The 18,547-nt window shown below is 42.5% G+C and overlaps 1 protein-coding gene across 5 annotated transcripts in view; it reads right to left on the bottom strand.

The window, feature by feature from the left end:
• Positions 1 to 18,547, bottom strand: part of MAPRE2 (microtubule associated protein RP/EB family member 2) — a 120,827-nt gene that overhangs the window by 53,855 nt on the left and 48,425 nt on the right. The window lies entirely within an intron of this gene.

Raw genomic sequence — 18,547 nt, forward strand, 5'->3', positions numbered from 1 at the left:
TTTTCAGAGATCTCCTGACTTTCTAATGATGTGGCCTGTACAAATGCCTCTAGTGCCAGCAAGAAACTGGAAGTCAATGGAGAAAATCACTGAAGCTTTTCTGTTGTTCTTATGTTTGCAAGCTAATGCTCAGGAACAGGGCCGGAATTCTGCTCTTTATCTAGGAGACAGAGTACTTGAAACATGCTCTGCTCTAGGAATGGTATCCATTTAAGTACTGCATTCTATTTGGAAGAAGACCCACCTATTCCATGCTTTCTACCTTTAGAACAAGAATGATTGGTGTGAAGCAGAGAATTTCAGTTTCACAGTACTGATGCACTTCATATGAAGTGGTGCTCACAAGCATGTGCTTATTTATATAGTTATAGAATGCCATGTAATTATGCATCTTCTCCACCCTTCTTTTCAGGCAGCAGCTGCAATCCCAATTTTCATTTGTGGGCACAATCACCCATTTCTATCATTGCTTTATTGCAAGCATTTGCAATGGGATTTTCCTTTGTGGAAAAGCTGATCTAGTTTGCAAAGGATGCTGAAGTAAAGTGACAATGCAATATCCAACAATGCGTGGATGCAGCCATGGAAAATAAATGCATTTCAAGAAAGTAGCCAGGTTTGCCAAAAACAGTTGCTCAGTGTTTGCACAGAAAGATCATTTATATGTTGTTTATTCACACATTCTATTTTTAAAAAGGCCAGATTAGTCTGAGATAATTTACTTATTAATAGCTTTCTTGTTATAATCTTTATAAGTGTTGACAATTGTATTTATTTAAAACATTTCTAGACCACACACTCTCCTTAGATTTAAGATGGTAAATAGTACAAGTTGCAAGCACATAAATTGCAATATTCCAGGTAACAATACTAGCTACACTAAAACAGATTAAGACACAAAGATACAAAATTAAAAGCAGTCAAGACTTTACACAGGATCAACATACTGCTGGATCCACACAAAGAATTAACCATCCACCAAACAATCTCTGAAACAAAACTGTCTTGCATGCTTTCCTAAAGGTAGATTCAAGTGGGTAACCGTGTTGTTCTGAAGTATCACAACAAAAATTGAGTCCAATGGGACCTTTAAGACCAACAAAGATTTCTTCAAGGCGTGAGCTTTCAAGCGAATGCACTCTTCCTCAGACTAAATGGAACAAGAATTATAAGAGTACATATATATATATATATATAAGGTAAATCAGTGGCAAATTAGTAAACTGTGTCACAGTATCCAAATTATGCCATATGATAATTCTTTACTAAAACTACTAAGTCTTTCTGAGTTCAGTTGGAGAAATAAAATTGTCCATGTTAGATTCAATTGTTGGTCAATTTTTGTTGTATATGTTAGTAATTAATGGCAGACACTTTCCCAGTTGTGAAAATAATTTAAAAAGACTAGGTGCTTGTCCCATCTATCTCCACCCAAGCACGGAAGCATCCCTACAAGTGACAAGCTGTGCTGGTAAGTTATCTTGTCTTGAGACCAGAGAGTTAAATCACATATTGCTAACATCACATTACAGTCACATTGTTCCAAATAAAATAAAAAGAAGAGGGGATTGTAAACAATGTGGATATAAGAGTTGATTGAGGTTAGCATGCATAGTGAGATTAATAAAAACTATGTCCTTGTTGAGTCCAGTACATGCCATGGTTTTGAGCGTTATAATAACTTCCATTTCTGCAATCTCCCTTTCTTAGTCTGTTCTTGAAGTTCCATTGCAATAAAACAGCTAATTTGGGGTCCCTTATTGCAGTGGTCCCCAACCTGCGGGCCACGGCCCGGTGCCAGGCCGTGAAGGCCATGGCGCCGGGCCGCGGCTCCCTCTCCCCGCCCCCCCGCAGTAAAAAACTTCCCAGGCCACAAGCTTGCGGCCCGGGAATCTTCTTACTGCGGGAGGGCAGGGAGAGGGAATCAGGGCCGCGCCGCGCCCGCGCATTGCGCATGCGCATTGCGCATTCACACATGTGCAATGCGCGGGCACGGCCTGATGCTCGGGCGTGGCCCACGGGCGCGGACCGATGTCCTGCCGGTCCCCAGCCTCAGAAAGGTTGGGGACCACTGCCTTATTGAATGTCCTGGAAGGCTGAAGTGTTCCTCTACAGGTTTTTCAGTCCTGTGATTTTTGATGTCAAGATTTATGTACATTAATTCTTTGGTGGAGGGTTTGACCTGTTTGCCCTATGTAGATAACAGAGGGGCATTGTTGGCATTTAATGGCATACACAATGTTAGAAGATGAGCAAGTGAATAATCCTTTGATGGGGTACATGAAGTTGTTATGTCCAGTGATTGTGTTATTGGAATGTATGTGGCAGCAAAGTTGGCATCTGGATTTGTTGTAAGCACTAGTACCAGTGTCCATGCTCAAATTAGATTAAATTAGCCATATGTCTGGAAGCAGTGATGGGCTGGCTCAAGCAGAGCCATCTGAAGCTAAATTTTTCAAAGACGGAGCTCAAGGTCCAGGCGAGGAAGCGTGACTGCCCTACCCGGACGGGGTACAGCTATCAATTCCACACTCATGCAGGAACCTGAGCATGATCTTTGACACCTCTCTCTCTCTCCATCGAGGAACAGATTACGAGAGTATCTTGGCTGGCATATTTCTACCTGCATCAAGCCAAGCTACTAGCGCCCTACCTGGCCCCAGAACACCTAACCACAGTGATCCAAGCAACAGTCAACTTTAGGCTGGATTTCTGTAACTTGCTCTATGCAGGTCAACCCTTAGCCATGATCCAGAAACTTCAACTGGTGCAGAATGCAGCATCCAGGGTTCTCACAGGAACACCTTGGAAAGCCCACATCTGGCCTGCACCCCAACAACTGCACTGACTACCAGTTGACTACCAAATCAGGAGTAAGGTTCTGGTAATCACCTTCAAGCCCATATGCAGTCTAGGCCCTGAGTACCTGAGAAACCGCTTCTCCACCTACGCTCCCCAGAGAGCACTACGCTCCAGAAACATCAACAAATTGGTGATCCCTGGCCTCAAGGAAGCTCAAATGACCATGACCAGAGCCAGGGCTTTTTCAGACCTGGCCCCCTCCTGGTGGAACGAGCTCCCAGATGATATCAGGGCCCTTCCACAAGGCCTTTGGCTGAGACAAATCCACCAACTAGAGCCTAGAGGTCCCTCCCATCATCAGTCTGCACTAACAGAAAAGAACAGAAACCACAGTGCAGAAAAATGGAGAACTGACCTATTGTTAAATGTTGATTTTGTAAACAATTTCTATGAAACACAAGTTCTTATTATCAAAATTGTTAAGCATGTTCAAACCAATGTTTATTTACAATGTACTGTTTTCATGAAAGTTCCATTGTAAACTGCCCTGAGCCAGAGGGTGGTATATAAATATGCCATACCATACCATAAGCTTAGCTGGCTAGGGACAAAAGAATTACCCTGCAAATATCCATGTAGACCAGATTCTCAACTTTTTAACCACTGTGAAACCTCTGAAGCATTCTTTAGGCTTTGAGAAACTCTGGAAGTGGTGCGATCATGCAGAATATGGTTGGGAAGCATAGCTGTATACATGGCCATCCAAGACCCCTCCCCTTCCCACCCCCTCCAGGCCCATCACTGGCCTTTTTGGGAGAGGGAGGCTGGTCAACATGACCATATATGGTCATATCTCACGATAAATGTTTAACAATTTTTAAAATATATATTCAAAATTAATTAATTCCCACCCATTTGGGAAATCTTTCTAGGGCCCTCAAGAAATTCCAAGGTTTCATGAAGGTCTGATCTAGACAATCCAAAATCTTGTTTCACACAGTAGTCAACCATCAGTGAATGTAACTAATATCCACCCCCTTTGGTTGCTTCTCAGCTACCGATGTTCAGATCTGAGGCCACCATCACATTTCAGACCTATTCTCCATTAATTTGTCTAGTTCCTCTTTAAAGCCATTCTTATTAGGGGTAACACTACATCTCATGACAGTGAGTTCCAAAAGTTAATTACGTCTTATGAGAAGTACTTTCTTACATCTGTCCTGAATCTACTTTAAGGACCTTGAGTTCTCTTTTACAAAACACACACACAAAAATCACTTTTTCATCTCCCCACTTAGCTGCATCTCTTCTAATCTTCAAACACATTATCCTTTGAACCTCCTTTGAAATCTCCAACTTCTTAGCCTTTCCTTGTAGGGAAAATATTCTAACACTCTGATCTTTTCCATGGCCCTTTTCTGCAACTTTCCCAGCTTTATGGTATCTTTTTTTGAGATGGCATGACCGGAGTAGTACAGAGTAGCCAAATCATAGATCTATATAAGAACATTTTGTCTTTTTCACTGCTGCTGCACTACTGTGTAACATGGCTTTCACAATGGCACCATGACCCTACGATCACTTTCTGATTAGTTAGCTAGTATGGATTTACTACAGTTCTGGCTAGGTCTCATTATGTTCTTTTTACTCAAAGATTTCTAATGGTGTTCAGTTGCTATATTTTTGGCCACTCATAATGCCTGTTGGCCAGCATACATTACATTTTCATCTATATAGAATGTTCCCATGACTTTTTTTAAATTAAAAAAGCTCAAAATGCTGAGCCTTGTATAACATAAATGTTCAGTCTGTGTAATGTTTATCTTAATCTGGGAGCAAGTACCTTCAACATGAATCACAGATCTGCCAAACTAAAATACAGTTCATTGGTTAACCAGTGGCTAAACATATAAAATAAATAGCCTGTGATGATTCAGAGAATAACCACAAAGTAGTAGAGAAATAGTAACAAAACTTCAGAAGAATCCAAAGGAAAATATGAACTGGAAAAACTTCAAACTTTAAATCTAGCCAACAATGGTGGCGTTCCAAGAAATCTTGGGAAAGCCTATTGTGTGATATAAACCTTGAGTACTTAGGAGACTAGGTAGCATAAAAATACAATTAAAATATTTAAAGACAGACTATCACTCCAGATACTCCATCTGCTGGGAGTAGTTCTACATTATAACAAAAGGGATTAAATAGTGGAGTTATTTTACCCTTAGGAGAAAACAAGCAGATGACCCATAAGGAGTTGAAGGGGATACCTGATTTTCTCTTCCTCACTATTTTTGCTTTCCCTTCCCTGATAGGCCCTACAGCATCTCCCCTTTTCCAGCTTCCTTCTCTCCTTCCCATCTATCAGCCAATCAACCTCTTTGGCCATCCTGTCTTCAGTGTTCCCTCCCTCTCTTCCCCAGCAACCTCTACCCAGGAAAACTATGACCCAATTGTGCTAGGTTGGCAATGGATGTGGGCCCTGTTGCACAGTGGTAGCTACTGGGCCCAGTTACATAGCAGCGAATCAGCAAGGACTTGTCAGGATGATCTCACAGGAAAGTGAGACCTGGCAAGTCCCCACACTATTTTCCTACCATTCCCCATACTATTTCCTTTTTCCTTGTCCCTGCAAGCCCTATATCCTCCCCTTCCCCAGCTTCCTTCTCTACCTACCAATCAGTCTGTTACTTGCTCCCATCTAAATATATATTATTTTATTGACTTCATTTATATTGCACATTTCTTCATGATAAGGACCCAAAGCAGCTTATGTCATTCTCATCTCCTTCATTTTATCCTTACAACAACTCTGTGAAGTAGGTTAGGCTGAGTGAATCTAACTGGCCCTAAGTTACCCAGTAAGCTTCCATAACAGAGTAGTGATTCATTCCTGGACAAAAATTCTAACCATTACATTCCACTGCCTTTCATGGGGTGGCTGCTATTGAATAGTAGCAAGGAGCCATTCCTGGATGAGTCATGCAAGTTACCAGGTGTTTGCTGCCAGGCTGCCCCAAGGACTCCTTCCTCAAAAACAGCCAGAGAAAAAGCTCTGCTCCCTTCACCTGCCTTTCACTGACAGAAATCAAGGGCTGAAAGCTTACCATATTGTTGTAGCCAATAACCTCTACAATGGCTACTGAGTTCCTACAGGTGCAATTCCTACTTTTACTGGGTGAATTAAAGCCCCAGTGCATTTTCTTTAAACAAAAAAAGATATTTCTGCAAACCTTAGTCTTTTCTTCAGTTTGCAGATAGATTTGTCCTATCTGTTCTTGTCTCCAATCTCCAGATTTAAGTTTCCACAGATTTGCCCATGTTGAGAATTAGATAAATTGATGATGAACAAACATCCAGAATGATCTGAAATATATCCATATGTTTCAAAGAGTCCAGGAATGATTCACATATTACAAAGTCATCTTGGCCTCCACAAAGACTTTGGATCACATATGTGTTGTGAGTTCCATGTTTCCCAGGTGATTCAAATCAAGACCATAACGCGTGCGAACTTCAGCCTTCCCCCAAATGGGCCTAGAGGACTGCTATTTTTACTGCTGAGAAATGTACATGGAATGATAGCTTCACCTAAGTTTCCCAGCAGTGCAAGCAGCAGCTCCCAAGGATCATTTCACGTTGGGAAAATGAAATGGGAATGAGGCTGAAGTGCCTTCTCCTCATGCAACGTCATTCCAATTAAATCAATTCTGAATACACTCAGGAAGCATTATTATTATTATTATTATTATTATTATTATTATTATTATTTAGATTTATTTCCCACCACTCCCAAATGGCTCATGGCGGGTTACAGTGTCTTAGAACCCCATTAAAACTCCCATTAAAAGACTTTAAAATGTCACAGCATGGCGGCACAATAATAAGATCCCCTTCCAACCCCCCCTTCCTAAAAAAGGGGGGGTGGAGGAGAAGGAGGTCAACAGTGTTCAAGAAGAACCCCAGGGGAGAGCAGTCGATGTACCACGGCAGCCCCAGCCTCAACCATAGACCTGGCGGAAGAGCTCCATCTTGCAGGCCCTGCAGAATGTTGAAAGGTCCCGCAGGGCCCGCAGCTCTCCTGGGAGCTCATTCCACCAGGTGGGGGCCAGGACCGAAAAGGCCCTGGCCGAGGCTAGGCGTGCTTCCCTAGGGCCGGGAACGATTATTCCAAGTCCTTCTGGCAGCTAGAGATTTAAAAGTCCAGATAAATGGAAAAATTTTTAAAACCCCATCTACAGACTTCGCCTCAAATTTTTCCAGTGTGAAAATGTCATCCTGACAATTTATTGACTGTCATAGACAATTAAAATACAAAATACAACAGCAACAGGTAAAACGTAATGACAGTAATGGCAAACAAAATATAAGGACTAAATACAAGATAAATGGATGTATCACCGAGAGCTAGTAATCTGAAGAATAAGTATAAACTGTCAACATTAACATACCAGTATAAATAAGTGATTACATATTAACAACCCACTTTTTTCTAATTCTAGGGGCTAACCAAGCAAATCTAGCAACTTTGTTAGATCACTGTTCAAATCTGATAGTAACAATTGCAGGCGTTGGATTTCTCAGGCCACAGAGGCAATCTCTAACCACTGATACTAATACTCATGTATGTATGTGATTCTATAATTTGCTCTCAAATAAGACATGGTCAGTGGTCTCAATTTGGCCCTTGCTGCAGATGCAAAGCAGTTCTATGACTGGGAGTCTGTTAAATTTCCCACTCAAATATGCAGAGTATACAGCATTATAATGAAGGAAGATAGGACGCGTCAGGCCGTCCGACGCGTCAGGCCTCCGACGTGTCAAGCCGTCGGCCAGGGAGCTGCCGTGAGCCACGCGCAACGTGGCTCGCGGTTGCTCCCTGCACGCTGCCCTCCAGACTTGCCGCCAAGAGATCGCTGGGCCCAGAAGAGGAGCTGCACTCACCACCGGAGGCCCCAACATCGGTGGCGGCGCAATCGCTGCGCCCGTCCGAGGAGCCGTGATTCCCGTCGCCCGTCCCCCGAATGCTGCTGCCCCCAGAGATGCGCCCGCCCGCTGTGGTGCCCACCCGCACTGTCCGCACACAGACCTACCGGCACTTTGCGCCCTCAGGTAAGCTGCGGTGTGCCCACGCAGTCCAGGACTCACGGCTAGAGCCCGCTGTATTTATACTACAGCGGGCCTATTTTCTAGTCTGTTTATAATAGGGCACTTATCTTTTGGAACGTTGTCACATCAGCCAATGTTTGCGACTCCATGCAAATCTCCACCAGGCAAGAAAAAATAAGTATTTTCCAGGGGCTTTTCATGCAGTGTGTGGACTAATGACTTTTGGGGTTATTATTGATGGCTGTTTATATATATAAGGTGTGTTAGTTGTTAATTGTCCAATATATGATATATGTGTTTTGAATAACAGTCTCAATTTCTTGTACCCAGCATTTTGTATACTTTTGGAGTGTACTTTCCTGCCAACTGTATGTATTGTTTGCTGTTTTGACTAAGTTTTCTGTTCCCACAAGGCACTTCTGTCACTGGAACCGAATACTCCCCTTCCTCCTCGAGTCCACTGATCTTCCCAACATGTATTTAACAGATGAGTACAATAACCAGAAGCTCCAAATCAGAACAAGCTAAAGTACTAGAACCAAATGCAATACTAAATATCAGGATTTTCATAAGTACTCATCTGTTGACTTCAACTAATGGCGAAGTCTATCAAATGTAAATAAGTACAGCAAGAGCAAACTCAACCAAACATTTTGAAGGATTTCCAAAATAAAATCAATATAGCATTATAACTATCTAGCTTATTTGAATGTGCATCTTCTACTTGCCACCTCCCCAGTTTAGATGTTCTTGCCATAATACATTATTACCCATCACTTCTGTGCAATTCTATAAATTAACAAGAGCTTGACATGAAGAAAAATGAGTGTGATGAAATTCACACTCTTTGTCAGCAACTAGTTCCCTACGTTCTAAACCCTCATAGGAAACACGTCTATGAAAAAGATACACCCTCAAAACTGGGAATTGGTAGACACTGGATTCTGGACAGGTCTGCTCTTTGTGAACCAGGAGAAATCCACCTGCCAAAGACAGCTTTAGGGAGGTGCATCTCCCCCACCCCCCAGAAAAGGGGTGTGTCTTCCAGCTCCAGATATCAAGAAGCAAAAAATTCTGGTATTTCCAGGTTCAGTTCAGTTTGGTTTTCCTTCCACAATTCTGATATATTTTGGTCCCATTATTCCCAACAGGGAATTTTTGTGAAACTGAAATAACTGTTTTTAAATCCAGTGGCACTGAATTTATAGCAGAGCAATTGGTGTCTGTCCTTTAAACTAGCGATCCCCAACCTGTGGGCCGTGGACCACATGTGGTTCTTCGACTAATTGGAGGTGGGCCCCGAAGGACGCCTTCTCCCCCCCCCCCGGCCCTTTACAACACACTTCGGGTGTCATTGTCTCCCATCACTCCCAGGTGGGACTATTTTGTTGCAGAGAAACAAGCTCAGAGTTCCCATTGATTTGTCATTGTCATGAGTTAAAATTTCCATGAAAATAAAATGTTCCTTATGTTCATTGTTGTGGTGTGTCTGTATCTTATTTTGAAGGGATGGTTAAACATTACCATAGCGATCAGAGAGCATTAGGGCAGTGGTTGAGAGTAGAGGAGTAAACTACCCCCCCCCCACCGGGCCTCAGTAAAAGGCGTTGAGTGGTCCCCGGTGATAAAAAGGTTGGGGACCACTGCTTTAAACAACCCTCAAATTTCAAATGCATTAGATCAAAAAGTCCAATTCTATGCAACAACGTACCCTTGGCCATCCACTATTGATACCTATAGGGGGGATAAGCCTGAGAATTCATACCAATGTATTACAAGTCACAGAGAACAGGAATATTGTTGTAACCTTAGCAAATGTAAAAATCAAACAATCCGTCAAAGGTGCAATCCAAAAATCTGGTAATGTAACCCCCAAGAATAACTGCCAATGTACAACCCAAGAATTTCAAACCTGAGGGGAAATTGTCCCGCCTGAGAGGCACCTCCAAGTTCAGAGTCACTAAGCCTCTGCATCTCAGAGCCAGGAAGCAATATCAGGAGAATAACTCAACTTCTATGCCCTGTTGTTTGCCATCCAGAGGAATTGGTTGGCCTCTTAGTGAAACAGGGTGCCGGATTAGATGGACCATTGATCCAGCAGAGCTCTTCTTATGTTCTTATAAACAAAGAATCCACTGCAAAGAGAAACCTGACATGAAGCCACTCATAGACCGTTTATGCACTGGGAACTTCAGTGCCCCAGCTCTCATGCAGGAGCACAAATTGGAGGCGGATGAGGTGCCCCAGGCCAAGTATTCCCCCATGTGGGTGCAGGAAGAGGTGGGGCAACTTGCTATGACTAAAACTCCAGCCTGCAGCCTGGCATGAAACCTCCAGTGCATAAACGGTCATAGAGAGAACACAACTTTGCAGAGGGAGGGAGGGAGGGAGGGAGAGGGAGAGAACGAGAGGGAGAGAAAGAGAGGTCTGCCTCCTGATACTCCTGGATTAATGCTGAATATTTTGAAATGCATTTACTGGTATCCCAGAAAATCCCAGATACCATCCAGACACAGGCACATAGACACACACCCCGATTAGGTTTTTTTGGGATTATATATTCAGCTCAATTATATCCCAACACAAATCCTTAATCAGCTCATATTCTCTCACTACAACTCTAATTTGGGTGCAATTTGGGAGTAACAAAGAACAGCATAAGTCTCTCAGTTTTTAATTTTTTCAATTTTAGCCTCATTGCAAGCACAAGAGATCCCCAAGTCTTCCTTAAAACAGCAGTATATTCCAGAGGGATATCTCACTTGCAATAGTGAAGAAGAAGTTATAGCAACAGGACTCCTTCCATGCCTCACCTTTCTTCATAGTCTTCTCTGCACAGGTTTGTCTATCAACTTTTGTCAAGGGATGAACTTTCCAAGATAAAGAACAGCTACCTTACTAAAAGCTGCATACAGAATTAAATATGACATCTATCCCTAGAGAATAAACTAATTTGGGAATCTGGTAGAACTGCTGCCAGAATAAGATAGCTAGGTCAGTGCTTTAAAAGTCTGTAATTCAGTTTTTCTGGAAAAAATGTGTATTTTGGAAAAGGAAAGAGATTGCTGATTTTTGAAAAATAGATTTCACTTTTCATTTTTGCAAGATCATTTGTTGTTAGGTGCGAAGTTGTGTCCGACCCATCACGACCCCATGGACAATGATCCTCCAGGCCTTCCTGTCCTCTACCATTCCCCGGAGTTCATTTAAGTTTGCACCTACTGCTTCAGTTACTCCATCCAGCCCCCATATTCTCTGTCGTCCCCTTCTTCTTTTGCCCTCGATTGCTCCCAGCATTAGGCTCTTCTCCAGGGAGTCCTTCCTTCTCATGAGGTGGCCAAAGTATTTGAGTTTCATCTTCAGGAACTGGCCTTCTAAGGCGCAGTCTGGGCTGATCTCCTCTAGGACTGACCGGTTTGTTCGTCGTGTAGTCCAAGGGACTCACAAGAGTCTTCTCCAGCACCAGAGTTCAAAAGCCTCAATTCTTTGACACTCGGCCTTCCTTATGGTCCAACTTTCACAGCCATACATTGCAACTGGGGATACCATAGCCTTGACTAAACGCACCTTTGTTGGCAGGATGATGGCTCTGCTTTTTAGGATGCTGTCTAGATTTGCTATAGCTTTCCTCCTCAGGAGCAAGCGTCTTTTAATTTCTTTGCTGCAGTCCCCATCTGCAGTGATCTTGGAGCCCAGGAAAATAAAATCTGTCACTATCTCCATTTCTTCCCCATCTATTTGCCAGGAATTGGGAGGGCCGGATGCCATGATCTTTGTTTTCTTGATGTTGAGTTTCAAGCTAACTTTTGCACTCTCCTCCTTCACCCGCATCAACAGGCTCTTTAGTTCCTCTTCACTTTCTGCCATTAGAGTGGTACCATCCGCATATCTGAGGTTGTTGATATTTCTCCCTGCAATCTTGATCCCAATTTGTGACTCCTTTAATCCCGTCTTTCTCACGATGTGCTCCGCATACAAGTTAAATAGGCAAGGCTCCTTTCTCAATTTTGAACCAATCAGTGATTCCATGTTCAGTTCTCACGGTTGCTTCTTGACCTGCATATAAGTTTCTCAAGAGACAAATAAGATGCTCTGGTATTCCCATCACTTTAAGTACTTGACACAATTTGTTGTGCTCCACACAATCAAAGGCTTTAGCATAGTCAATGAAGCAGAAGTAGATGTTCTTCTGGAACTCCCTAGCTTTCTCCATGATCCAGCGTATGTTGGCAATTTGATCTCTAGTTCCTCTGCCTCTTCGAAATCCTGCCTGTACTTCTGGAAGTTCTCGGTACACATATTGCTGGAGCCTAGCTTGTAAAATTTTGAGCATAACTTTGCTAGCATGAGAAATGAGTGCAATGGTGCAGTAGCTTGAACATTCTTTGGCATTGCCCTTCTTTGGGATTGGAATGTAAACTGACCATTTCCAAGTCACATGAATGTTAGAAAAATGTGATTTCTGTTTAATCAGAAGATTTCAAAATATCGGTTTTATTGAGGGCAAAAAATTATTTATAAGATGAGAGATTTGGGGAGAGATTTTAAAGTTTTTCAATTAAGTTGTGTCCCTTAAACAGCCTAGTGTAAAAATGAAATCTGAATACAAATGTGGAAAGTTACTAACAGAACACTAAATCCAAGATTGTTTATCAAAATATTACATTAAAATATTAATTTTCTGTTGTTTTACAAAGGCCAAGGTCAAAAATATTGTGATGTCAACCATTGTTCATAAATAGTCCATGTATATTACAAATGCATGTTATTATATTATATTACAAGCATATAAAAGTGAAGACTTTTGTCTGGCATATCCCCAATAGCTGTTACTGACCATCTTTCAAGTGTTGTTTATATTTTTAATTGATTGATTTTACAATGTTACTGTTTTTTTAAACATTGTTTACTGCCTTCTAGACTCTAATAGGGTGAAAAGTCAGTATAATATTTTTAAATAAAGAAATTCATTATTAGGCAAACTGTGAATATTTAGACAATCAACCAAAAGTTATTACTTACTATCCCACAAAACCCATCAATTTTCCCATTAACTATTTATTTATTTACCTATTTATTAAAACAGCTTTCTCTACCTCAGCTTTATGTTCACGATTCCCATATGAGGAAGGGTATATTCACAGATTTACTGGCCCAAGGCCACCCTCTTGAGCTTTATCATGATTCAATGAGGATTCAAATCTAGAACTTTCTGGTCATGTCTACCATGTCAGCACACTGTCTCTCAGCCACACGCTGGCTATCAAGAGAACAATTCTGAAACTTTCTGGACAATTAAGTATTCAAGCAAGTAGGCTTAGTCAAGTTCAAACAATCCTTGAATGCATTTAGAGAACTAGAAAACAAGCCATGAGCTTGTATGCTTCCCCTGTGTCACAGAGAGCCACCTTGGTGTACTGGTTAGGAGTGTGGACTTCTAATCTGGCAAGCTAGGTTTGATTCCATGCTCCCCCACCTGCAAATAGCTGGATAACCTTGGGCTTGCCACAGCACTGATAAAGCTGTTCTGACTACTCAGTAATATCGGGGCTCTCTTAGCCTCACCCACCTCACAGGGTGTCTGTTGTGGGGAGAGGAAAGAGAAGGTGACTATAAGCCGCTTTGAGACTCCTTTGGGTAGAGAAAAACAGCATATAAGAACCAACTCTTCTATTTCTTGAACCATCCCTCTTAACCTTTTGTTTTGTATCAGTTATAAACCTTGTCCTCATCGTCAATCTATAGCTAATACCAAAGCCAAAATAGTATTTAATATATATGCTTCCTCTCCAGAGAACTTGGAGAAAGGAGCATGAGGGGTCCTTAATGAAACCCATATCCCTAAAGATAAAGGTAAAGGTATCCCCTGTGCAAGCACCGAGTCATGTCTGACCCTTGGGGTGACGCCCTCTAGCGTTTTCATGGCAGACTCAATACGGGGTGGTTTGCCAGTGCCTTCCCCAGTCATGACCGTTTACCCCCCAGCAAGCTGGGTACTCATTTTACTGACCTCGGAAGGATGGAAGGCTGAGTCAACCTTGAGCCGGCTGCTGGGATTGAACTCCCAGCCTTATGGGCAAAGCTTTCAGACAGCTGCCTTACCACTCTGCGCCACAAGAGGCTCTCCCATATCCCTAGAACTCCTTTTATTTTAGCCTCTCTCTGGCCCACTGTCTTCCTACATGCAGTTTTCCACATTTTTCACACAATTCTGGGATCACTGTGAGCCAGATTTATGAGAGCATAGGCACAGGACTCACAAGCTTGGTAATCTTTTGCCCTTTTCATTCAGACTACAAACTGTACAAAGATTAACAACTGCATGGACAATGAGAGGCTTATATTATCATGAATGTTATGGTTTATTCCCATTATACCAACTGCATCTCCATCCGTGACACAAGGTCTCCTCCATTTGTTCTAACTACGCTTTTGAGAAACAATAATCCACAAAGGGAATTATTGGGCTCACCCAATGGGACACCCTCAGGAATAGACAAAGGGCAGATGGCATGGCAATGATGAACAGTCACCAATCAAACCCATGTAGGCCAGTGAAGTCTCCACACCAGTCTGTCCCTACACTGTTGCAAAATACCATTAAGCTTACAGAACTTCCAAGCATGTTTTGTTGCAAGTAAAGAGTACAGCTGCAAGGCCAAAGCCTTTCTGCTCAGAGCGAAAAGCTTAAGTCGGAGCACCCTCTTCCCTAATCATTCACTCTGCTAGAGATCAAGTATACGCAAAGCTCAACTTGGTACTCAGATTTTATGGGGTCTTTACATTGTCCTAAATAGAAGGGAAGTTGTAATGCAGTTAGTGAGGCACTTTCCCCCTGCCAGTGTTATGCTGTAGATTCATAAATAGATTCTGAGCCCACTGGAGCTCTTTTGATAATAGGACCTCAGAGAACATGTGACTCAACCAGCCATGCATTAGTTTGTGTGAGAGTGGGGATGGACAGGTTGTAACCAACTGAATAAAAAGCCCTACTTGAGGTCATACAGTAATCAAGTCAAAGCAGAGCTAGAGCCAGAGCAGGCACATCTCTACAGAGAGATATGGCAAGGTGATCCAGGCAGGGGACCATGAAGGAGTCCTTGAATGAAGATGGAGGACAATTCACGGCCTTCCTGGTGGATCTAAAATAATGGATATGGACACACATTACAAGAGGTGGGGGCGGGACCCTCTGCTCTCCTGTCCTTCAAGCACTGCTCACCTCCAAACCAAAATCAGAAGCCATGCTTTCCCATGGGTGACTTAAACAACAAAAGTTAACCATAGTTTGCCAATTCAGGCAACACAACACACTGCCATTAATGAGGAACAGGAAATTGAGAAGGAAGCCACACCCAAGGAACATGCATGTCAGTATGTCCCTCTCCAAGCCATGATTTAGAGGATTACCTGAGGTGTGAGCACTCTTTCTTTTGTAAATCAATACAGAGGAAATAACAATCTAATGGTATTCTAATAGCATCCTGCTGCATCACAAATTGCTGCTATGTTTGTCCCTTTTCATAAAGAAGCTTCCATCTCAGTTGATCTTGGCAGATTTCAGAGAGCTACACCAGCTGAGGTAATGACAATTTCATGGTGGCTGCAAAGAATGCACCCTGGTGAAATATGAATGGAATTATCTGCCACCTTCATTTTCTAGGTTTTGGATTATTCCTGGATTTGGAATTGACATGGTGCTCCCCAATTATGATGGGGTCCAGCTTACTCTTACTGACGGTTAAGGAGACTAGGAGTGGTGCTTGATTCGGCTTTACTGCTGGAGAAGCAAGATAATGCAGCTGCAAAAAATGCATTGTATCAACTTCAGTTAGTTTGGGAAATAACCCCCCTATCTTGACACTGTGTACCTGGCCATGTGGATCCATGCTATGCTTATCTCAAGGCTAAACTACTATAGTGCAGAGGTAGTCAACCTGTGGTCCTCCAGATGTTACTGGACTACAATTCCCATGAGCCCCTGCCAGCATTCACTGGACATCTGGAGGACCACAGGTTGACTACCCCTGTTAGTGCATTCTGCAAGGGTAAGCCCTTGTGCATTCCCTGTGACAGTTCCCACATTATGAAACAACCTGCCTGAGGCTATTAGCAAGGCCTTCCATGCTTCTGCAAAATGCTCCAAACAGAGTTGTTCAGGAAGGCTTGCTTGTAGAATTAGCCAAACTGTAGGATAATATAGATAGATATATTCGGTAATGACTTGTTAGGGATAAAGTTTTTCTTATACTGGTTGTCTTCTTGCTTTAAACAGGTACATTTACATGTGTTGTTCTTGTTCCCCTCCCACAATTCTACAATTCCTAGCCAGGAATCTTAGCCAGGAATGCTGTTAAGATTCAAATGTTTTATTTTGTAATCTGTTTACTGACTAACTGAAAAGTATTTAGTTTTTATCATATGTATAGATTGACTTCACTTATTATGTGACAGATAGTAAAGAACACTGTACCCATCACCTTGTTCCAATCATCATGCTAGAAATGATACTCATCATTGTCCAAACCCAGAATAATGCTATAAGGGAATCATGTACTGGTGAGTTAGGAAGTCAGGAAATAAGTAATTAACCTCCTCAAAAAGAATGCCTGCAGTTAATCCTTATCATGGAATAAATTCCAGCCCAAATAGTTCTAAACAATGTAGTTTTGGAATATTTTGGCAACCAGACCTTTCTAAATAAAACTCTGTATTTTTATCCCAATTATGAAAGGGTCCTACTGCAACATTAAATACTAGGGAATGTAATTTATTATCTGCATACTATGCAGATTAAGTACATGCTTGATATACACACACTTAAAAACAGATGAAACTGATCCAATGAACTTATGTTGAACAATGTATAAACAAATATTAGATCTTCATTTTTCCCAACATGTAGGATTAAACACTTTTAATCAACAATTTATATTTTACTAAGAAGGATGCACTCTGACCTGGATGGCCTCTCACCAGATAAGCTGAGCGGGATCTGCTCTAGTGAATATTTTGATGGGGAGTCACCAAAGAATTCCAGAGTTGCTATGCAGAGGAAGGCAAGGACAAACTACCTCTGTTAGTCTGTTCCATTGAAAACCCTACAGCAGGGTTAGTCAATCTGTGGTCCTCCAGATGTCCATGAATGCTGGCAGGGGCTCATGGGAATTGTAGTCCATGGACATCTGGAGGACCACAGGTGGACTACCCCTGCCCTACAGGGTTGCTATAAGTTGGCTGTGACCTGATCTCACTTTATACTCTCAAGCAAAAAGATGACTGGCATTTTTTTCTCAGAGGAACAGGGCCAGAAGTATATATTACTTGGTGATAGCAGGAGGTAAGAAATCCAATGAGAGAGAGAGAGAGAGAGAGAGAGAGAGAGAGAGAGAGAGAGATTAAAGGAAAGATTTGGTGTCAAAATCCTCATTCCACATTACCATTTCCAACCAGCACTGCATCTATATACGATATTTTCAAAATCAGTAAAAAGGAAAATAATAAAGAGATTTCCTGAATAGCTGTAAAGGCTTAGGAAACAGACTAAATGTGCATAGGTTATTCAAGGAGGCGGAGAAATCCTTGAACAGCACAAATAATTCAAATGTTGTCACTTCGCCAAATGAAAAAAAAAGGTTAAAAAAATTAATCCCGCAGTCAGGTCAGTTTAAATGAACTGTCAGAAAACAGAACTGCTACTCCTAAAGAATATCCATCTAAAATAGGCTATACAATACTCAGGTGAGCAAACACACTTGCTTCTTTTTGTTCTACATGCTACATTTCACTACACAACACGGCTTCACCAAATATTTTTGTAACGGTTTTAGGGACAGTTTCATTTCCTGCAGCTTGCTCGACTGTATGAGCTTGGGGGGGGGGGGGAGAGTGATTCGAGAGTGAGGGAGGAGAAAGGGGCGGAAGCACAATAAAGAAGACATGTATGGTTGCATTTTATTATTCTCCTATTTGAAAGCAGGAAGCTGGAAAGAAACCCCCCAGTCTAGTTGCAGTCTCTGTTCTATTGTTATCAGTACTGAACTGTGCAAACCAACCATCTTAATAAGCTTATCTTGGGGAACATATTGTCAGATATGTTAATACAAGGAAAGGGGGGGGACTGCTACCCAAAGGTACATGCCCAGCCATTAATCAAAAACCGCTCAGAATTGTGACAAAGAACCTAGCCACCATCCTCCTGCTGCTGCAAGAAATGCTGCGGAAACATCCAAAAGGGAGAAGGAGGTCAGTGTTCGTTCCCTGCAAGGCGGCACAGGCGACATGCGCAGTCAAGGTGCTATGTCCTTTCGGCGGCTGCTGTGAGCCCACCTTGTTTCCCAACCCAAGGTTCGGGGGAGGCGATTTTGGAGCGTACGCCTGAAGCCCTGACCTCTGCTGTCAACCTTTCCGCCAATGAGGCGGCGCGAGCCTTACAAAGCTCCATCAATCTGGCGGGCGAGCATCGCACACTGCAGTCGAAGCCCGAGGATTCCATTTTCCCGTCCACGCTGCCACGAGCCGCCCCCCCCCCCCGCCCGCTTTCTTCTCTTCCCCGGTCCCGTGCAAAAAACGCAAGCTGACAGCAGCCTGACTCCTTTTGTTGTTGCCTTGCTTTGCACAAGGCGGCTCGCTTCCC

This window comes from Paroedura picta, chromosome 9 (genome assembly GCF_049243985.1).
Source record: "Paroedura picta isolate Pp20150507F chromosome 9, Ppicta_v3.0, whole genome shotgun sequence".
In the NCBI taxonomy this organism is placed as follows: domain Eukaryota; kingdom Metazoa; phylum Chordata; class Lepidosauria; order Squamata; family Gekkonidae; genus Paroedura; species Paroedura picta.